Source organism: Dreissena polymorpha, chromosome 5 (genome assembly GCF_020536995.1).
Source record: "Dreissena polymorpha isolate Duluth1 chromosome 5, UMN_Dpol_1.0, whole genome shotgun sequence".
NCBI lineage: Eukaryota > Metazoa > Mollusca > Bivalvia > Myida > Dreissenidae > Dreissena > Dreissena polymorpha.
In genome coordinates, this window is record NC_068359.1 from 126,817,632 (window position 1) to 126,842,225 (window position 24,594).

The following is a 24,594-nucleotide window of genomic DNA, read 5'->3' on the forward strand; positions in this document are numbered from 1 at the left end:
TGAATCATCACTGCGAGGTCTTTGTGAATGACAAGTGACATTGTTCCTTATCATTACACTCGACAAAAGAACACATTATTAAAACTGTATTCACAGCATTGAAACGGTAAATGAAAAGCCTAACTTTAAAGTTAAGCATGACTTTTTGTTTCGCAATAATAGTGCAATTTAACTTGATGATGCAGATCCGACTTTTAAGATGTAATCTGTATAAGCAACATATTCTCTAAATCATCATCGGTACTTGTGCAAAATCAAGTATTACCGACAAAGGGTTTTAATTACAAACTTTGTAGTTTAGTGGAAGCTGGTAAGCGTTTGGTTTTAGTGTTTTTGGATTCGATATCCTGTGCAGGTACATATTTTTTCTCTGAGACTATAACTATTTTAATCTTTTCCAAATATTTCAGTTCAGTGATTTTTTAATGTAATTATATTTTTCGAAAATATGAAACTCGGTGAACATGTCCCTTAAGGAACTGTTATCCGATTATACGACATTCTGTCCGAAGTTCATTATGCTAACATGAAGCATTTTGATACTGCGTGCATATTTATAGGATGCAATAAGGTAAGTTATATCGCAATACGTTGTGCTAAATTTAAAAATAGAAAGAGGTTAGTCAAAATTACAAAACATATATATTTGAATACCCAAAACTTGTCATATACGATTTTTCGTGCGGATTTAAGATAATGGATACAATCATTCTAAAACAATTGTAGCATACTTATCGAACAACATGACAATACTGGATACTTTATTCATGAGCTCTCTTTCAATTTCTAGACAAGGATCTTACAACAGGTAAGGATTTTATTCCAATTACACAAATTCCTGTACCGGTGTTAAAAACTATTTGGTGATCATATTTAAATGAAATCGATTTACTTTTCTCTTTGATTACTCGTAATTTATGTAATTAGTAACACGTAAGAAGACAAAACATAAAACACAAAAAGTAATACAAACATGACTTAAGCTTGAGTAACCACATTGGAACGGTAAATTCATTTGGGGTTCAAATTAGTTTAAGGACAAGTTTAATTTTAAGAAATGCTTCAAAATGCAATCAAATTGAAAAATGTATAAATGTAAAAACAATACCAGCATAACTGACGTCGTTTATCAAATCTGGTCTGAAAACCTCAACGTATATGTGTGTATTTTCATACAGATTTTCTTTACAGCTAGATATAAGAATGTGTCATTTTACTAAATCTGAATAAGTGAGTCAATCAGTTAATTTGTTTTTTAAGTATGGTAATAAGACTATTTACTAAAGCTATGTGTGTTGTTATTACTTTACAGATTACTGATTATGCATGATATTTCCATGGGTACAATGTTTACATGTGCGGTATTACAGTTGCTGTAACAGTGACTCTGGGGCCCTTTTGATTGGCATCATAGCCCTCTCATTGAGCATAACTAGTCTGCTCTGTATTTTGTGGGTTTTATTTGCATTTGTACCAAGAAATGTTGTCAACAGCATGCACAATCAGCTCCTGGTATGTGTATTTTCTTACGAAATGTGCCTTATCCTCGAACGCAAATATTCAATTAACTGATGGAATAAAACGGTCATTGCTATGCGTTGGATATATGATGATGATAAGAACCCAGACACATATATTATGTTCATACTTTATTTTCATAGTGGTAAATATGAATTATGTTTTTCTTTTATTTGTTGTGACAAATCTCCAATTTACAGGCATGGCGTTTGTAAGTGCTGTGCCTGGTTACCAGGGCTATATGCCACTTATGCATGGCCAGCCAATTACGCATACTCAGGCCGCTGTGCATGGTCAACTGATGATGAATAATCAACCTGCTGTGCATTATCAACCAGTTATGTATGGTCAAAGACAGCAGACATTCAGCAACAGAGACGTGCCTCAACCCATAAGAAGCCAGTTAGGCTTTGGAATGTTTTAAGCATTTTCTCCGCCAGTAAATGTATGCAGCTTAATGATAGTATTGTGTATATAACTTGCATATAAATTCTGCTAAATTACAACTTTTGGTCTGCTTTGGCTGTACAAACAAGTTATCGTTGATGCTTCCTAATGTTCATGTCAGTCCCTTCATGAAGTGTCTTCTTGCATGTAATTGACAAGTGTGTGCAAAGATTTTGATTGCTTGCGGAATTGCTAATTCAGAATACTAGTGCATTCGACTTTTGTAGTACTGATGTGGGGGGGGCAGTTTAAGACTTCGTAGATCTTTTTTTCATGAACTGCGTTGTCATAGTACAGGGAACCAATAGACACTTGAGGATACTGCTTGCGCGCATTCGCCCCTGTGCGTATGTATGTGCATGCGCAAGGCTGCGGCGTTTATGTGTATCTCGCGCGTTTGTGTGCATTTGTGTGCATTTGTGCGCGTTTTACGTTTGTCCGAATTCGGACTCTGAAGCTGTATTGTGCGAAGACTCGGGATGTGAACCAGTATCAATTACTATTTAACTTTAAAAAAATAATTAAAATTTGAACGATATTACTTCAATCTGCTGATAATTGAACTTCGCAAGGTCAAATTGGGAATAGATTACACTAAAGAAACCTGTTAAGTAAGGTGACAAAGATCTAAACAAACCAGCACCGATCTGGGATGAACTAAGTCCGCCCGGATGCGCAGCGAATGTACCAAGCTCTAATGATAGCTTTACTCAAATTTGTCTTGATAAAGTTATGGGTCACTTACAGAGAATGAACATTTTGAGCCCAAAGTAATTTTAAATGAGAATTATAGCACGTTTTTTATGCAGTGTAAAATTTTGGATTAAAGGTGAGGTATGTTGGAAAATGAAGTTTATTTAAGCTAGAATGTGGATTTTCAATACTATAAAGGAGCCAATCGTGTGGTCCTGATATATGACTACACTCGCTTACTTTTAACATTGCTAAAATAAAACATAAACAAATGTTGTTGAAAACCTTATGAACTACGTTGTTTGATTCTAACTTTATTAAAAATGGTTGATTTTGAGTTTCTTAGTTTTTTTCAACATAACTGTGTGCAACTGTTGCACTTTAAAACAAAACACATATTCTTAATACGATTACCCCACGACAGATGAAAATGAAAACACAATGCTTCAAACTGTTCAAAAGATGTAGATAAACTTATCTAACAAAGGTATATGCATGAAACACATTCATACATAGATTCAGGTCTGTCTTCACCTGGCGGCACAGAGGGTACGTGTCACCCCCAGTATGCAATGTTTATTCAATACAAATGAAAGTTTTACAAAAACACGAATAATTTTTTGACCAGTATTATTTACCTAATACAAGTACCATTGAAGAGCAATTCGTGTGTGTGTTGTAGCGGGTGTGGGGGTGTGGTGGTCACATGTGCATCCAACTGGTCCAAAAATCGAATTTTCACGTACACACGCAAGTGTGTGGTGCTTATTATCACTATTGATTATGCTTAAGAGTACTCATTTAAAACGGCATAATGCAGAGCACAAGGGGCCTTCATATTCGCAGATGACACCTTACATGTAATTGTCGCGTTAATTTAACTTTGCTGTAGTAACACAATAGCCATGTTTCGTTTGTCTTGTATCAGCACTTTAATAGGTGACCTACGCAGACAGAATTGCATTATCGACTTTTCGTAAATAGAATTTAAAAGTTTTGCTGTTCGCTTTATAGCTAAGCAGTAAAACAAGCAGTACATTATGTATATAATGAATATCCAATATGTACGGCCTTACCTTTTTATACTGAGGAACCTTTTGGAATCCCAATGGAATCGTAGAATCGTTCAAATGTTAACACATACAATTTTAGAGAGCCCAAATGCTATGGTAAAGGAAATGTTACATTTTATTACAGTGCAATGAGTGATTGGAATTATTTGCCAGATACAGTAAGGCCACGACTTTTATATTTCTTGGTTTACAAAACCGCCGACTTTAATTTTTGGAAAATGGGAAAAAAAATAAATCGGAAAATCGTCTTTTTTTATATATTTTATTCCCGACCGCACTGAAAAACGAGCGCAACGAGAAAAAAAACGATCCGGTTTGAGTACGGTTGCGAATAAAATCAATTAAGTACAATCAACGATTGGTTCACATATATTGCGGAGATCGGGATATTTTTCAATGTGACACAGTATGTACCAGTCCTTTTATGGGCACTTCTCAAAATTTATTTAATTACAGACAATAGGAAAATCAGCGTCAGTAAAATGTCGACCGCATCAAAATTTATTTCCGAGTTTGTGACGCAACTATATTGTTTAACATGTTTATTATATTAAACAAACCCGATATTATAGTAGATAAAAAGCATTACCTTGCAATTTGATAATGAGTATAAACACGGACTCTAGATTACACACTCCGTGTTAGGGCCGAGTAATTTCGGCAAATCGGAACTCAACTTGCGTAAAATACTAGCTCAATTAACCGTTAAACTCCGCCTCCGTTCTCTGCAAAAGATTCGAAGGCGGAGCTATGCACGTGCTATTATTAAATTGGAGGATTGCAATTGAGAAACAAACGCACGATTGGTTCGGCATGTTGATTGCTCTACAAAGGAAGCCAATTTTGTCGGCGCGAAATTTGTCGCTTTATTGCTTCAGACAGCAAGCGGCTTTCCTATGATGACGTCAAACTGTCAATTCACACAGACTGCACATTTTCGGAAGACTTTAACTGGCTCCTTGTTTACAATTCCAGTAAAAACACTTGCTAACATTAAACTTTGGATTAAATTATCAAAATAAAGCAAAAGCCAAGTTGACAAATATGATTGTATTAATTCGCGCCAGTTCAAATAAGACGTTGTGCGTTGTAAATCAACGAGTTTTCATGACAACAACAACTTTAACAAACATTACCGCGACGACGCGGGGATCGATCTACCTCGATTTTTTTCATGGACGATGTCATAAGTCGAATAAGAGCAAACACATACTTTGTGTATGAGTAGTTTATCTTATATAAGATTTATGCAACGGGCTTCGCATTGCGTAATGGTGCGCATCGAATTACGGAAATGAAGCGCAGTTTTTCGTTTAATGGGAGAAGAACGCATGTCTAAAATGTTTAAAATTGCCTGATGTTACAAAAGGTGCTTTTAGGTGACTCATTTCATTTGAAGATATAGATGTCTTTCATTGCATAATTTGATTTTTCGTCTCTGTGTTAAGGTTATAAAAGATATGATGTCTTGGTTCTGATGTTATTAGTATTAACTTATTTTTCCAATGATGTTGTTTTTTGTTGTTGTTTTTTTCGACCGCCCGATGGACCATTTTCAAAATAATTTATGTAAACCAATAAAAAAAAAGTCGTGGCCTAAAGAAAATTGATAATAAACATAAGTTCACATTAACTGTTAAGAACCATCTATTGTGCTTAGCTAAACACCTTAATAGTAACAATTAGAATATTTGTGATCTAGTCATCATGGCAAATATATTATAGAAACATGATTGTAACAACTTACATGTGTATACTCAATTATTATCAGGGATTTATTGTTCATTTTGTGTAATTTTCGTATAGAATTATATTATAGTAAGCATAACCTTTACAGGAACCCACTGGAAGTAAGCTTTCGGGCTTTCATGGGCAATCCTAGGTTTTTACACTATATTATCCAAGTTATTTTATTTTACATACTTAGTTTCCCAAAGTTGTGAACTTGTTTCTATAATATATCTAATTACTAGTCTATACTGAAAGTATGTGATAGTAAATATGCGTGACATACATGTATAACTGTGATATTTAAGTAATATATTGAACAACTGTGATATTTAAGCAATATATTAAATACCATAGAGTAACATTTAACCATATTTTAAGTGTGAGGTTGTTGCTGATCTGTTCCATTCAAAACTAGTCTAAGTTGATACGCTGTATTAAGACTTTTTATTTTGTCGCACTTTTGTGTTCCTTTTCATTGTCATATCTTAATTCATATTATTTTTATGGCAGTTTTTAGACCATAGGATTTGTTTAGCAGCAATCTCACAAATACTTTTAGTAATAATTGTTATACTTTTAGAAATAATTGTTATGTAAATTTGATTTATAACTTGTATATTCTGTGTTTTAAACCTGAATAAAAATCATTCAATCATCAACATTTGGTTATTTCCTATTCAATCAAGTCGTTTCACGCACCTATTTTTAGATTGGGTGCTTGAATAGGAAAAGTTAGGACATGGATTGACATACTTAAACGTTTTTCAGATTTTGTTATGGTTTGCCCCAGAATGAGGACAGGATACGGATACTTAACATGTATATATGTAGTAATAAACATAATGATCATACTTTGTCATAATAGGTTTTTGAGACCAGCCTTTTTTCTCATTTCTTGAATACATATATTTTGTCGCATCTGTTATGGATGCCATGACTTATGTACTAAAAATATTGCAAGAGCTTAGTGAGTTCATATTTCAGATCACGATTTTCATTACAACTTACATGCATAAAAGTGTGCGGTTACTTTGCCATACTGCGTGTGAAAATAAATGAAAACAACACATACAAAAAGCATTGTTACGTTATTCGCAGAAAACTTATGTATACATTTTAAAAAATAAATAAGAATTTTAATGATTAAACACAAACACCATAATCAGTATTCATATAGATTGTCACAAATAAAATCATAGCTGTAACACTTAAAATGTATGATCAATACGTCTACTTAAAGTTTTGCACATTTCTAGGATCAACGGTGATGCTGTCATCAGACTCGGAGTCAGAGTCATGCCGTGACCTTTTACGAGAACTATTTGCTGGTGTCATACCGTGTGGCGACTCGAATGAATTATGTAACATTTCATCAATTGTGTCCATTTGTTCTTCTGTTCCACTATCGACAGATAGTTCCTCTGATGAAGCTTCATATTTCATATCGGATTCAGAACTGTCCGACTCAGAATCTGATTCAAAGGGTCTTCCCATTTCGTATCTCTGTAAGCAAGATTGCGTATCCTTTTTTATTCATGTTTAATTTGGAATACCACATCGATATAAGCCTTTTGCGGTAAATGCTTTATATTGTTCATTAACGTTTAATGACAATATCCACACACGTATATGTGAATAAAAGTTGAAGTGAAGTGAACCGATATTAAGTAAACCTTAATGAGAGAGGATTCAAGGTATTTAATGAAATAAAATGCTGAATACCAAATAGTAATTGTATATAAAAATAAAGTTTACCAACATTGCAAAAATCTTCAACTTTCGACTTCTCAGTCACCGGCATCTTCTTTGCGAAATTTCGGTACATGTCAAGAAATTTCGACTTATGATGTTCCGACAAAAGAGCGCCATCTAGAACTAATCCATGGACATCCCTTAAAGTCTTCATATATGCTTTTTGTTGCTTGCGATCTTCTTCATCTACAAAGTATAAACTTAAATTAAAACAATAGCGTCGCAGAAGATCATTACGTTTATAAATTGCATTGTCGTGCATGTTTTACAAAACTTGCAAATATGTATGACGTACCTAATTGAATTTTCAAGATCCATTTGTGAAGCGTTTGAGCTTTCATGAAGTAGGCATCTGTAAGTACTGTATGAACGTCGAAGTGATTTTTCACAAGATGAATTGCTTCATTGGGGTCATCTAATGCGTCTTTATATCTTAATAGTCGCTCCAGCGCCTTAGCCCTGTAGCTTAATTTCGCTTCAAACTGGGGCCGATAATGTCTTCCCATGTTTCTATCACGTTCAATCGCTTTATTGAATATATCCAAAGCCTCAAGATAATATGTGTTTATCTCTTCAGGTATAAACAGTTCGTCCTGAAGAAGAGTTTCTGCCTTTTGGAGTATGACAGTTCCAATATTAAATTCATACACAGTAAGGTACGGGTGATCCTTATCCTTAATATACTGTCTCAAAATGTGTACAGCCTTTCTGTGGTGAAAATATGCTTCGTCGTATTTATGCACATCAAAACACACGTTTCCTTTGAGGTTTGCAATATTCGATATAAGAACTGCCATGTTTGGATCTTTAATTTCTAGCTGTTTGCTCATTTCCAATGACTTATCTAAAATCTCAATAACCTGTGTTTCGTTGATCGGTATATCTTTCAAACGTAGCAAGCGACTCTTTTGAAATAGAATATTAACTGTTATATTTTTCTGCATTTCATGATTTTCACAAGTTGTAATTTGGTTTCGATGTCATCAAGAGCTCGTGAAGCTTCACTTAAATCTTTGGCAATCAAGAACGCTTTCATTGCTTCTAGTCACCAAAAACAATACGAAGAATAGTCATTTACCGCAAGAAAACTCTTAGAAAACTTCTCGTAAAATGTTGACCTGTCGTTCGGAGACATTTTCACCCATTCTGCAACTAGTCCTAAAACTTCACGAGCACCCTCCTCTTCATTATGTTTACTTTCTTTAACGTCTAGTAATGGAACAATTTCCAAAAACTTCTTAAGCATTTCACTGTTTTCTTGCACTGCAGTGACAGATTGTGAATAGTTTTTATCACATTGCCCGATAAGTTTATTGATTTTGCATTGAATATACATACAAAACCGTATGTTGGCATTCATCATCAGTTCAGGTTTAAACGTATTTTCGTGAAGCCATTTATAAAAGAACTGTACGATTAAGGGATGCAACGAGTAACGAACACACTTGCGATCAAATAGTAAATCACCTATGGCCGGTGCTTCCGGTTGAACAAACTGGCGTAAGACCAATTCCGACATTAATCGATTCAAAGGCTCTGGGCTCAGATTCAAAATTGTCTCTATACACTCTATATCAATTGGAATAGTCCCAACCACTGAAAGCATTTTTAGAGAGTGTTGTAAAGACGTTGAAAGCTTATTAAAAGCATAATCTATGCATTCGAACGTTCCATGGAGTAATAAGCGTACACGATGTTCCAGCTCGCTTACGGATAGTTTTATGTCGTTATTAGCGCTCAAATCATTTACCAATGCTACGGCGACAGTTTTAATTGCAAGAGGAACGTTGCCACATTTTTCAAGAACTGCCATCTTATAAACTTTCGGTAATGATTTCTGAAATAGCATTACAAAAATGTTAAAAATAGGTTAATGAAATTAATTTCAAATTAATTTGACCACTATACCATGAGTCGGACGTTTAATAAAATAAATATATAGTCATGAAACGTACTGGCTTGCAAGACATTTCCAAAAGCTTTTCAGCGTCTTTTGGTGACATTGGCCCTAGCTGGTAGTGGCGTAGATCTCCTCCTATATTTTCAAGAGGTAATCGTGACGTCATTATCCATTTGATGTTTGTCTGCAGGCACAATTTATGTATTGTAAAATGACATCCACATGCGTGTACTTGATACGTATATTACACAAAAAAGTGAGAAACCCATAATTTAATAAGTACTATCATGTTGAAACTGAACAGCATTCAGCACAAGGAATTTTCCAAAAGCACTTACATTAATCCGCAAAAGAGAATTCATAGTTGACCGGAATGGTTGTCTTTCATTGTCATATACATTCTCTACATTATCCAAAAACAGCATGGTGTTCCCAGCGTCTATAATATTAAAACTGTAGCTTACACAATCAAATACTTTAAAAATACTTCACTTGCCAATTCTATTTAGCTATTGTTTGCAAATATCAAACGCTGTATTGGGTAGCCATATAAAAGCATATATTACCACAAGGATTCACAATATGGGTTGTTCGATAAGGAAAACACTTCGATTTATTTTTAAACTGTTAATTAGTCTAAACAAGCAAACCCGTTATAAAATACAACAATGATCGCCCTTATCTTTTATTTGTCGTTATTGCTCGAAACGATATTGACAAAAAATAATGAAATCATGTATTTTAAAATTTTACCGAGAATATTAATCATTATGTTCATAATTATATCTAGAAGCGATCACTGCCACAACTTTTTGACGTCATTTCCGTCACAAAATAAATAGAACTGTTCGTTAGAAGCATATTGTTAATTTCTCAACACAAGTAACACGTGCTAAACCGTTAAAAAACTCGTTAAACAAGTCCGCGCAATTATTTTTTGTTCATGTCTTAAAACGTGCTAAAAGATACAATGGCACTGATATGAACGGGTAACTAATAACATACACATTATTGATTGAACGTTTACTTGATTGTCATGAGGTCTATCTACGGCACGAAAGACGATCGGGAAGTGACCACTGTAAGGTTACGGTTAAGAGTGTCTATAACATGGCTTATTTTCATGTTTTTTCATTGTGAACTTTTACCTCATTGTCGGAAGTTATAGTGACAAATAATACGATATTATTGTAACAATTCCTCTTTTCAGCGATTTAAAAGAAATGATATTAAATAATGTAATAAAAACGAGCAGTTGCAAAATAAACACACAACCGTAATGTCCTTCGTACATGCGCTTAATACGTAATGATTCATACAATCCTTTATTAACAGTTTATATCGAAATAAAATGCTTTATGATGTAACCCTTCCGTATGATTTACATTCAAAATTATATTTGGTAATCTGTTTTACTATATATATAGAATTTTCACAAATTATATTAAATTTATAATAACTCAAAATGTATATCCGCAAGAAAGGTCTTAAAGGGGCCTTTTCACGTTTTGGTAAATTGACAAAATTGAAAAAAGTTGTTTCAGATTCGCAAATTTTCGTTTTAGTTATGATATTTGTAAGGAAACAGTAATACTGAACATTTACCATGCTCTAATATAGCAATTATTTGCATTTTTTGACGATTTAAAAACCTGAAAATTATCAAGTTTTGCAACGCGAAACAATTGAATAATTTTGAGAGTTCTGTTGTTGGCGTTTAATTTTGTGAAACTACGAATATTGCTTATATAAAGTATAAAATACGTCTGTCATACATACTTGGCAGGATAGCCGAGCGGTCTAATTGGTTTTTACTCCAGGACTTCAGGGGTCACTGATTCAAGCCCTGCTGAGGTTACTGTTTTTCTTTTTTTAAATTTTATTTTGTTATTTGATTATTTGATTTTTTACTGGAGGTTTTTATATCCCATTTTTACATTTATCAATATAAAGCATTTAATGACAAACTTTAAAACATGCCATAATCTGTGAAAAGGCCCCTTTAAAAGAAGAAATACCGTCTTTGCAAGCCTCAATCAAACAAACTGCTACTGTTTCAAGGTTCACATCATCTCCTTCATCTTCGATGAACGATTCATTGAACTGCTTGAAAATCAACGCCAGCATTGTGCGTATACTGTTAGTTTCTCTGAAACAATAATTTATGTTATTTTTAAATATTATTTATTATATATTCCACAATTGTTTCGAACGAGTCACAACAATCCGAAATGTGATCAAGAAACCATAATGCATGTATTGCAAAATGAAAATACGCTGAAATGTTAACGTTTGGGGTTAATCTTGATAAAACGTACGACTGTGTAGCATACTCACACTTTCATTTTCACTTTCTTTAATGTTAAACACACATAAGACTGATGTGGCATACTTAAGGTTCACATTCTTTAACGTTTATCAAACATACGACTGGAGTAGCACACTTAAGGTTCATCTTATTAATGATAAGCAAATATACGACCGACGTAGAATACTAAAGGTTCTTATTCTTGAATGTTTAATCAAACATACGACTGATATAGCACATTTAAGGTTCACTTTATTAATGTTTATCAAACATACGACCGATGTGGCATACTTATGGTTCACTTTCTTTAATGTTTAATAATACATACGACTGATGTAGCATACCTAATGTTCACTTTCTTTAATGTAAATCTAACATACGACATATGTAGCATGCTTAAGGTTCACTTTATTAATCTTAATCAAATATACGACCGATGTGGCATACTTATGGTTCACTTTCTTTAATGTTTGATCAAACATACGACTGATGACGCATACTTAATGTTCACTTTCTTTAATGTTTGATCAAACATACGACTGATGACGCAAACTTAATGTTCACTTTCTTTAATGTTAATCAAACAAAAGACTGATGTATCATAAATAAGGTTCACTTTATTAATCTTAATCAAACATACGACTGATTTAGCATACTTAATGTTCACTTTATTTAATGTTTATAAAACATACGACTGATATAGCATACTTAAGGTTCACTGTATAAATCTTAATCAAACATATGACTGATGTAGCATACTTAAGGTTCACTTTCTTCACGGACTTTTTCATATACGTTCAACGTGTACACACTTCATTAATCAGCGTTGTTTTGCCGAGACCACCTTGCCCATACACGCAGACCCCTACAATACAAACAACGTTTTTCTGTTCAAATTAAGAGTTAAATTCATTGTATATATCATCTGTATATGTTACTCTATAAACACTCTACTATTTTAGTTGATTATTGTTTTATTTGTAAAAAACACAATTTTTCTACAATTTAATATTTAAATAATGTATATCTGATAATCTGTATGTGATCAATAAATAAATAAAAAAGACAATATGATACTAAGCTATATGGACTCACTTGTAAATTACAAAAAATTGTAAAGTAACGTAAATAAACCATTACGTATGCCTGTCTGTTATGTATATACAGTTCTCCTTGTCTTTTATAAATTGAACTGACATCATTTCACTTATAAGGAAGATGTGACAGTAAATTCAAAAGCATTTTCAAGTTTCAAATTCAGATTATTTTCAAAACAACCTCTCCGCTTTTCAAGTTCCCTTTCCACATCTGCCAGCTCCTTTGTTCGTCCAATCATATCCACGCGGTTAAAGCATCCCTTTGCCATAAAGTATTTACTGATATAGTCTGTAAACGGTTCGTATGAGGTTGTATTGTGCAATTGCATCTCACCGAAGACGTGTGAAAGTATGGTTAGGACCTGTGATGTCGGCATATTATTTTCCAAGCACTCAAGTAAATCTCTTGGCATCCATTGTTCATCCATGATTGCATAATACTGGGACCCGAGATGGTGTTTCATTAACCGCAGCATCTAAAATAAAATTAAGCATCGCTCTGTGAAAGAGGGGTTTCATGCATGTGCGTCAAGTTAGGTCATACATTAGCCTGTGCTGTTTGAACAGGCTAATCAGGGACGACACTTTCCGCATTCACTGGATTTAAGTCAAGAACAATCTTTTTAAACAAAAAATCCAAAGTAAACGGAAAGTGCAGACCTGATTGGCCTATGCGATTTGCAAAGGCTAATCTGGGACGACACTTTACGCATATGCATCGTCGCATAATAGCACATACACAAAACTCACAGACTATTTTTGTACTTTATTTTACTCATAATACGACATTTCAAAGTCCACACACTACAAGAATGAGCTTTTCCAGGACTTCCGTAAAGTGGGTAAGCCAAGTTAACACGTAATCAAATAAATGAGCTGTTCTCTTCTATGCTAGGTTATCTACTGTCCTTCTTGCTAATGTTGTTCTCTTAAATATATGTGCCGTTACAAAACGATAGGTTAAGACATTGTCAATCTTAACTCAATTGCAAGCATGCATTAATACATGATATGCATTATTGCTAAGCGAGCACGAAGTGTCATCACAGACCATTACCGATGGTAAGAAAAGGGCAGCTTAAATACATGCGTTAAACTTGATGTAAAGCAAAGATGAATTAACAATATCGTTGGCAACCTAATGTTATATGTGATAGCATTAAATCCCCTTTTCGCAGAGCGAGGCTTAAATGTTTGTCTTTAAATGATATCACGAACTGAAACATTTCCCTTTATCTGTACTTGAAATATCACATTATACATATAAACAAAAGCATATGTGTATGTAAATTAATTTATTTTACATTCTTTTACGATATATTAAAAAGAGTAAACATACGTAATTTTTTTAATTTCAAATACTGTTTGTATTCGATTTATGACGAAGATCAGCAAATTATCAAATCAAGTTGTGTATACATAAATACTATGTGTCGCCGATGTAAACGATTTAAAGGGATCTTTTCACGCTTTGGTAAATTGACAAAATTGAAAAAAAGTTGTTTCAGATTCGCAAATTTTCGTTTTAGTTATGATATTTGTGAGGAAACAGTAATACTGAACATTTACCATGGTCTAATATAGCCATTATATGCATCTTTTGACGATTTTAAAACCTAAAAATTATAAAGCGTTGCAACGCGAAACGATTGAATAATTTGGAGAGTTCTGTTTTCGTCGTTAAATTTTGTGAAACTACGAAGATTGCTTATATAAGGTATAAAATACGTTAAGTATGTGTACACGACGGAATAGCTCAGTAGGTTAAAGCGTTTTTACTTCAGGACTCTGGCAGGACTCCAGGGGTCACTGGTTCGAAACCTGGTCCGGGCAATGTTCTTTTCCTTTTTTTAATTTTATTCTTGATTTTTTACTGGAGCTTTTACGATCCAATGTTTACATTTGTCGATATAAAGCATTTAATGAATATGTTAAAAAATGCCAAAATCTGTGAAAAGGCTCCTTTAACTACTACGAAGTATCACATATTTGTATAAAAATATATTGAATACACATTTAATATTTTGTTTAAATAACTTATATGCTCAACTAATTTACTTCACACGAATATTTGTTTTCAGCACTTAACTTTCATCATTATATTCAAGATATTCAACATAAGTGTTCCTGTGTGCATGTTCACGAACAAAATATACTGCGTCTCCACGTATAATATACGTATGAACATAGTTTTCATACATGTCTCTTACAATTTTTATTTTAAGAAACAGCTCGTTATATAATTACCTATTACATTCTATTTTATTATAAGATTCATCTAGAAGGTCCATTGCTACCAGAAATGTCACACCAGCCGATGCATTGTGAATGCAAAAAACACACGTACAAATATATTTGTTGTTTAATTTGAATGCTTTCACATCGAACATTACTGATGCTTTAGTAGAATAATGAGTATCTTACTATTAAACTAAGACAATATCGTGTTTATACCGTTCGACATATAGAGCTTGGTTATACTGTATAATGGTCTCATTTTGGTAATTGTTCGTTGTTCTTTTATAACGGAATAACAACGTTATTTTGAGTCTTCCTTTTTACGTTGTATCGCCGTTGTAGAGTAACGTAATTACAACGTCATGTAATTCATTACGTTGGTACATTGTTTTAACAACGTGATTGTGTTACCTGGGTAAGCCCATACAATACACAACTTATTTCGACCATGCTAATTCAATATAATATATATGTGGGTAAAACTAAACATTGTAAGCGTATCTTGGATGCGTTATCTATGTGACTTTACATGCGTTGTATCATATGGAGAATATCAACACAGATAATCTAGTCCCGTATCCAATAAAAACAATTATGCGGATATTTCTAGTATATCTTCACAATACACTCATTCTGCAAGGACACTGCGAAATTTATTGTACATAATGTGACATTTTATTAAACACGCTTGACAACGATTTACCAAAGCATATTTTGCACGCTTTGTAAAAGAATTGCTATTATTGATTTGCAATTAATGGTTTGCTCTGAGTAAAATTATGCCATTCCTCAGCGAGTCAGGTATACCGTCGTGTATTGATTCACAGGTGTGCATTGCTACCTGAATGACAACTTTAAGGTGATAACATTTCGAAAAACGTGTTATTTTAAATGTTTTGACTTTTGTTTAAAGCTTACAGTAACATGAGGGATATCTGACAAACGAAATGAAAATAATCAAAAAAGATGTTTTGCTATGCTTTCTGTTTAAATTTTCGTAATGTACACCATTTAATAACAATTACATTTAAGACTATTGTTGTCAGTCTATTATATATAAATTGAACGGTTATCTTATTATTCATTTAAATGGATTAATAGTTCTTACCTGGTATCGCTGAGCCGTATCAAGTTCACTGTCCAATTTGTTCTTAAGGTCTTCCAACACGTTTAATTCTCCCGGGTCATCCATTTCACTTAACCCTTTACTTAAACCTTTACCACTCAGAAACCCACTTTGACGCGGTTGTAGTCCATTAGAAAATCATATTCAAAAACCTTTATTACTAGATTCAATTTTTAAAGACTCCATTTCCAACTCTACGATACGTATAGCAGCAAACAGCATAAAACATGAACAGATTGCGAGCTTTATGCTGGTGTAATCTTGCCATTTTCCATCTGAGCAGGAGATGGTTAATTTGATTTAAACATGTACGCAACATGCGATGATAACTGAGTCAAGTAAAGTGTATTGCACAGTCGAAAAGCGAGAACATCTAGGTTAAGAAAGTATAAACACATTAAAGCGCAATTGACTCGCCGAATTGATAAACGTGGTTGAAACTTGATATTGTGTAACGTGGGTACGGAGGGCTAGACTGCCGTATATTAACTCACTGTGTGATCATTATTTAACATTATACATCTTAAGTGTTTTTTTTATGAAACTTAATTGTGGTGACTTCCAACCTTTGCTATCTCAGGTTGTAACACACTAAATAAAAACTAAACATTCATTATTTATTTAAAAAAACAACACTCTTTTTGGGGCTTTTGCAATTTAAAAACTGAGCCAATACAAAACATATTCATTTTCAATAGTATATTTTATAATAGGATAGCTGATTTTTATTTAATATATAAACAGCATTGAATGAATTGTTTAAAAATAGAATGTGTTTTTCTCAATTGCGTTTAACGCATTTCATTTGGGAGCATCATAAACTCACTCCTTTCATCTTAACTGATATAGGATTCCTTTGTGCACACTAAACTAAATGTATTTTCTAATTCTCATTCGTGTTACAGAAAATCCTTATCCTGCAATTTATAATGCATGCGTTTAACACTCTGAGAGGTTGTTTCCTGTTATGTTTTAATGTTATTGTTTTTTTAAGAAAATAACGCAGTGATCAATAGACCATAAAATATACATTTAAACAATAATACATACTGTTTTTTCTGATCTGAAAATTACATTGTATTTAACACGCATGAAGCTCTATATATGCCTGAAATTGAATACGGTTAAGAAAGTATGAGTGTTTCATGTTTTTGAAATTTAAGATTGTCGATAACCTGAAGAAGAATACACGCATTCATGTGAGATAATTGAAACAAAAGAACGGAAACAAAATTCCCTATACTTATATTAGCGAAACTAGCCAAACAAAATAACGTTGAAGCAATACATATTGTAAGAAGTTCGTTTGTCTTCGCATATCAGAAGTTATGAAATCAAAGCGCCGTAGGCGCTGAAGGCCTGGGGCTAGATTTAGTGTGCTTGGGAAGAAGTTTAGTTCTAAAAAAAAGATATTTCGACTATGTATATAGATGTCAATATCTTTATACATAGTCTAACTATCTTTTTTTAAGAAGACGTTTTGTCGGAAGTTTTTTATTGATTTAGTATGTGTATGCATTATTATAAACAGGTTTATAAAAATCAAGGCTGCAGCTGCATTTTTCAAAAAGTCACAATGGATAGTCGATCATTATAAAGTCATGGCCATCCTACATAGGCGGTGAAGATATGTGGCTGGGAACGAGTTTATTACCCATCTGGGTCTGTCACTTTTTGTGTGTCATAAATGCTAAATGCCCGTTTTGGATGAAATGACGTCCTTATTCAACCAGTATCGGTACATGTTATGCTGATCAGTTTGTGTTGATAATATCTCCATTGATCGCGTATCTGAATGAACATAATTAATTTCAAAGTACGGAATTAATTGTACTTATATTAATCCGTAAATACTCATGGTTGCCATGGGAACAAAAATGTTCTTTTTTCATATTTATTACTATTTTAAAGAATTTAAGCCAAAAAAAAGCACAGAAAATTAACAAAATATGTTCTGGACAGACATGGAGCATCATTAGCATGTTCGAACTTGGCCTAGAGACCATCTAGATAAAACTTGTGAACAAGGTTGGTAAAGATCAGATGAAAACTACTTGAATTAGAGAGCGGACACCAAGCTGAATGTTTAAAACGCACTAAGTGACCCGGTGAACTAGTTTTTTTGCCCGGCATGCCCCATGTTCACACTTGGCGTAAACATTATGTAGATACACTTTCTGACAAAGTTTGGGAAAGATCGGATGAAAACTACTTGAATTAGAGAGCAGACACCATGCTGAATGTTTAAAACGCACTAAGTGACCCTATGACATAGTTTTTGGCCCGGCATGACCCATGTTCGTCTTGACCTAGACATTATCCGGATGCAACTTCTGACCAAGTTTGGAGATCGGATTAGAACTACTTGAATTAGAGAGTGAACACGAAAAGTGTTACGGAGGACAGACAGACTGACAGACGGACAGTGCGAAAACTATATGCCGCCCGTTGGGGGCATACAATATATTTTCATGTAGCTGACATGGTGTACAGAAACAAAAAAATGTAAAACATATATTCCCTTCTCATAATTAATATATTACTTATGGATGACAGACTGATTGGAAAAACAACACAAGATACACATTGTTGATATTGTGTACTTAAATTCATGTACATAAATAAAAAATGTATTCTATTTATTCTTTGAAGAAAAATCACCTGTTAAGTCTGGATTAAAAAATCTTATCTGTTAAAAAAATGTCAATCACAACACAACATGAACACAATATAACGTCCATATTATCATCCACACAGAGTCCAAACTGTCAGTAAACTTAGTAAGCTCAGATTGCATCAGGATTTGCCAAATTCACGTGTAAAGATCTGCAATAATTAAAATAAAAATGACTGATTAGAAACCTTAAACAAACACTTAAAAAATACATATCACCAGTAGATACCATAGGCTTGTCAACAATTTATTGAAATTTAAAACCATGGCATGTTTTAGTTTTGCCTTAATGCTTGTTTAACATACTCTAAGTGAAAATAACACAAGAAATATTATTAAAGTTATATAATCAAGACGAAAAAAAATATTATTGTTTCTTCCTGTATTTGCGCGATGATTATCTGAGATATTAACTATATGATTCTATATTCTCAAATCTTTTCTATAAAGAAGGAATGTAGTTGACAATTGTTAATAGTTTTATTTGATCGTTCGTCAAAAAGTTGTAATTCTGTTACTCTTGTATCTTCAATGCAATTGAGTAATTAAATAGTAATTAAATTGAATGCGTTTTAATTCCCTTTTATTATTGTTTAATTTGAGTTACAATGCTATGACGTTAAATTTTATTTACACTTAAATGTATTATGAATATTGCTGGGCAAGTGTGAGGTTGAGCGCTCTATAACCAGGTTTAAACCCCCAATGCTTTGCATTGACCGTTCCAAGGCGGTGACCCCAGCTTTATTCATATTTTGTGTTTATGTTGGTTTGTATTGTGCTGTATTGTGCTGTTTTGTACTGTTTGGGCAATCGGTCACTTGCCTTAAATAAAGGACCAATTAATTGTTTTTAATGAAAATTCAATACTGCTCCAGCAGCTGGAGTTTCACTTCTTTATATTGGTACATTATACAATCTGAACCCTCAATATATTCATAGTGAATAGTATATTGTCAATGTTTAATATTAAAAAATAGTATCCATACTTAACACCATAAAGGTAAACCATCTGTGTTGGGAGAATAAAGCGCACCCCATTTAACATTTTCATGGATTTCATTTTAAATATTTCACTATTTTAAATGGGATTAAGTCGAGAGCCGGCTGATTTGTGAGAGTTTTCTATGGGTATCATGATTTTTTTTAAACAAATCAGTATTTTTTCAGTAATGTGCAAGGACGCGTTTGAACGGTTAGAAAAATGTCGGATCAGTGTTGGGACTTCATATTACAAACGCGCGATTGCACTTTACTGAAAATTACTTATTTGTTAAAAAAAATCATAATATCTATTGACCACTCTCACGAATGAGCGAGCTCTCGACTTTATCCCATTACAAATGGTGAAATAATTTTAAAAGACATCCTTAAAATGGTATCTGGGTCGTGCCTTATTCTCCCAACACAGATCTTAAAGTCACATGGTATACATGAAGGTGCAGTGTAAACAATGCAAGGTGTAAATCATATCAAACCTGCTATTTAGCAGCACATCATTTAGTGTTTGCACTCCACTTTTGCCCAATCTGTTTTTCATGAGGTGGATTTGGCAAATCCATCTTTTAGCCCTATATCATGATAGTTCATCATTGAAACTACCAGGTAGTAGGTTCTGCCCCTGAATAAATAAATATAGCAAAATATTTATGTATGATTGTGTTATAGTTGAAAAAATATATGATAATGAAAACAGAGGTCTGCTGAAGTATTGAATCTCAATACAATCTTAACGATATTCCGGAAACATATTTACTGAGAACATTTAATCAGTTTTCTTAAGCTGCAACCTCTTGGTCGTGTCTGACAATTCATTGAAAATATAATGTTTCAAAAGCATTACCACATATTTGTGTAGCTGGTCGTGCTTTATGACAAAGATACTTTAAGTACATAAAATGAAAGTAGAATACGTCTAAGGGAATAAATGCCCGTAAATTGTTCAACGAAATGTTAATATTGTCATTATAGAAAAGTTCAACGACAAATGATAAATTGTGAAGTGTTTAAGATTTTGACAACTACCTAGGCAAACAGACACATAAACAGCGTCTAAAATCGTCGTTATTACCGCCAAAACGGCTCATACAAACATCATGATTGGTGTAATAGATTCATTAAACATGAAATTCCATCCTTTAAGACCAACTTTGATTTTTTTAATGAGAACAACAAATGAAAAACTTATTTTAATTTAACTTTGACAAAAACCAGGAAGTTTATCCGAAAATTGTCACTGTCGACTGTGCCCTACTGTATTCATTGTTATTAAAGCTGAGGTTACTTTAAACCATGTAAAAATCAAGAGAAAATACGGAAAATTAAAGTTCCACTGACTTATTTTTATTGGTTTAGATTATAGTTCAACGTTAATGGCAAACAAGTTGTTATTGTTTTGACAAAGTCCGCGAAACGGTAGTTATAGACCGTCAAGTGAGCAACTTATTCTCGTATGAATATGTAAACAATAAAAACTATGTCGTAGCCAATGCTTAACAATTTTGATTCAATAATATTTTGTTTACATATCTTAAAGTTCAAAGTAAAACTATTATTAATGGCAAACAAGTTGCTCTTGTTTAAACAAACTCCGCGAAACGGTCGTTACAGACCGTACAGTGAGGAACTTATTCTCGCATGAATATGTAAACAATAAAAACTATATCGTAGCCAATGCTTAACAATTTTGATTAAATAATATTTTTTTACACTTTGTATGACACTGTCATGTTATATAGTGATGTTCTGTATTTACAAGCCGGGTTATTGAGATCTGCAAAGAACTACTTTTATTGCGCACGCACTTATTAAGTGGTAAATCGGAGTTTTACAAATTTGGTTTTGGCAGCCAGCCAAGTCAGCTCGTCTCAGAAATCGGTATCAGTACTATGGCCTAGGGGCTTCGCTCCAGGCCAAAAACATGTATTGTGTTCGTACACAGTTATCTTTATTGCAAAATTGTGGTTTTATTTAATACATTTACTTATTTTAATACTATGCTTATTTTGGTATTTAGCGAAAACGTTTACAAACTTTAAAATTATGTTTAAATGTTGACGTTTTTAAAATACAGTCGAAACCCGATGGCTCGAACTCGTCGGGACCGGCAACAATAGTTCGAGCTATCCTGAATTCGAGCCATCCGATTTCTTATAACCTCTTGTTTACAAACAAGTCTGCAGTACATTTTTACCTTCAGTTGAAGAGTACACATATTGCTTAAACTCCGTACTACTTCGCGCACTTTTTACTGCTTTTGAATTTATAAGTTACTAAGAAACAAATATAAACGTAATACTTTAATTTACAAATATTTTAAAACAGTAACACATACAATTAACAAGTAGCATTTATTAAATATCAGCAGGTTTAGCGTAGCACATTTTAAGGTAACACAGAGCACTAAAGAAAAAAACATGCATTAGCACTATATACACATTATTTACATACGAGACGGCACTACATTCCTTTATTTATTTATATTTTTGAAGAATTACAATATGTCCGTCGGTGTTGCGTTCCGTAGCTGTCGTCGAGAAACGAAGCTTTTTAGCGATTTAGCCGTTGCAGCCATTATGATACAGCCTCTAAAAGAACGCCTGCTCTTATACAAAATGTCATCTTTTACTCAAATCAATCAATGATTGAGTCGATGACATGTTAGCAAACAGGTGTTAAATCAATTATTGCGTGCCTTTAATCAAACGGTCATAATCGATTAAGAGTTTATGCGACAGGTGTTAAATCAATTTGTGCGTGCCTTTAATTAAGCGGTCCTAATCGAATAACACTTTTTGGGACCCGAAGCGAGTTCGAGCCATCCGAACAAAAGAACGTGTGAAAACTGTAGCCGGAACTGTGAAAACAGTTCGAGCCATCCGATAATTCGAGCCAAGCGAGTTCGAGCCATCCGACAAAATTTTATATGAATATGTAGGCAAACAAAATCGGTACTTTGATGCGAGTTCGAGCCATCCGGAAATTCGAGCCAAGCGAGTTCAAGCCATCGGGTTTCGACTGTATATGCAATCTTAACGTCTATCCAAAGAATGCATTTACAAAATGATTTCAACATCTACACAGACATTTTAGACTTAATGTACATTTCACTACTTTTTTTTGCTTACATTTAGCTCTTTGGCTATTGCTAGCCCAATAAATGCTTCAAATATATTGATTTCAGCAAATACTTCGGTATAGCATGTTCCGTTATGCATATTCTTTGCACGTCAACACATACAAACTTTATTGTATTTAGAACCATCATCTTGCAAGTTGCCGTTTACATTTACCGGTGCTGAAACAATATCATATTCCCTGAGTCCTTACTGTTCCAGTTCCAGTGAGACGATGCTGAGAGGAAGCTGCTGTGAGGCAAGGCGGTTGTATGCTTATATTTCTATATTTTTTTTATACCTCATTTATATAGCGCCCATTTAATACTCGAGATGTGCGTTCCGAGGCGCTTTACATTTTCCCTTGATCACTGGGTCATAAGTCGTCCGTTAACATTTTGGGGCAGTATGCAGCCAAGGCACATTGGCTTATTTCCCTCACAGGTACCCATTTATACACCTGGGTGGAGAGGTGCAGATGTGGGATAAATTTCTTGCTCAAAGAAATGCAAGTGGTCAGGGCGGGATTCGAACCCGTGACTTCTCGATCCCTAAGCCAGCGTCCTACCATTAGACCAATGCTCCCAATAAAACCCTTATATAACCCTTTACCATATATTACCCTTAACCACTAAGATACGTTTTTAACCCGTTACCACTCAGATACGTATTTTACCCTTTAACACTTAGATACGTATTTAACCCTTTACCACTTAGATACACATTTAACCCTACGTATATTCATGCATGTATAGTCCCTTAGAAAGTTATATTTAATTTAAGACCATTCTTACCAGATTCAAGTTTTTAAGGCTTCATTTCTAAACCTGATATACCGATGAGCAGCAACCAGCATAAAACCTGAACAGAGTGCGAGTCACTCGCAGGCTGTTCCCGTTTTATGCTGTTTGCACATTGCCATATTTACTTTGCTTCTGAGTGGGAAAGGAATGAATAATAAAAGCCCATTGACGATAGTCATTCTGTCTTTCTGTATGTATATCAAATTAACACAAAAATCTAAAATTGCCATATTTTTACATTAGAGGCTTATCCCATATACATAAAATAATATAACATAATATTATTATGTTGCTATTATGCATTTCATATTACGAAGTATATATTGGCTGTATATAATTCACACATGCATACATAATTTAAGACAGCATACATGATTGTATTTTGTATATCTTACTTAATATAGAATAATGGAACCTCATCAACGAATAAACATTTGTTATAATCCGATAGCCATTTAAATAAGATTGTTACAAACTATTTTACAAAAGACGTGTTGGTATTAATCTGAATCGCAATAACACTTATTCTATTAATATTAATCTCTATAGCACATATTCTTATAACGAGTTTAAGGAAAATAAAAAGCTTTATGCCAAAAACTTTAAAAATACAATTTAAACATTGTATCGAACGAAAATACAGGATAATTAAAATATATACACTTCTTGCTTTGTCACTTAATTTTGTAAAATTAATTCCACTTAACTCGCAACTCACCTGTTCTAACCGTAAGTTAGAAATGCAAAGAAGTACATGCTATTTATTGAAAAACCCAAATAATAAAAAAGATGTTCAGTAAGTTTATAGAAAACCAATAAGAGTGTATTGTATGAAAAGAAATCATAAGTGACAAAAATGAGTGTTCTTACGTCATACGTATATACTAAGCATCCATTTAAGAATATTTATCTTCGCGAACAGGTTTGAAAATATCTTTGTAATGATGGGTGGGTAATTTTATTAGTTTGCATTTTTATTTTAGATGGTGTGGTAGTGAAATTGTGTTAGGAATGTGTTGGAAAAAATATTTAGATACGCGAACTGTGTATTCAGTTTATGTACGCTTGGATTGCAATATTCATATTAAATGTTACAACGATTCCGTTCCTTTTTGTTTA

The 24,594-nt window shown here is 33.4% G+C and overlaps 1 long non-coding RNA gene across 1 annotated transcript; it reads right to left on the reverse strand.

The window, feature by feature from the left end:
• Positions 1 to 9,452: 9,452 nt before the first annotated feature.
• On the reverse strand, positions 9,453 to 12,991 carry LOC127832161 (uncharacterized). The gene is made up of 4 exons (XR_008026719.1): positions 12,701 to 12,991; positions 12,182 to 12,287; positions 11,133 to 11,263; positions 9,453 to 9,553 (listed from the first exon to the last, which is right to left on the reverse strand). It is a non-coding gene; the product is annotated as an uncharacterized LOC127832161 (long non-coding RNA).
• Positions 12,992 to 24,594: the final 11,603 nt, after the last annotated feature.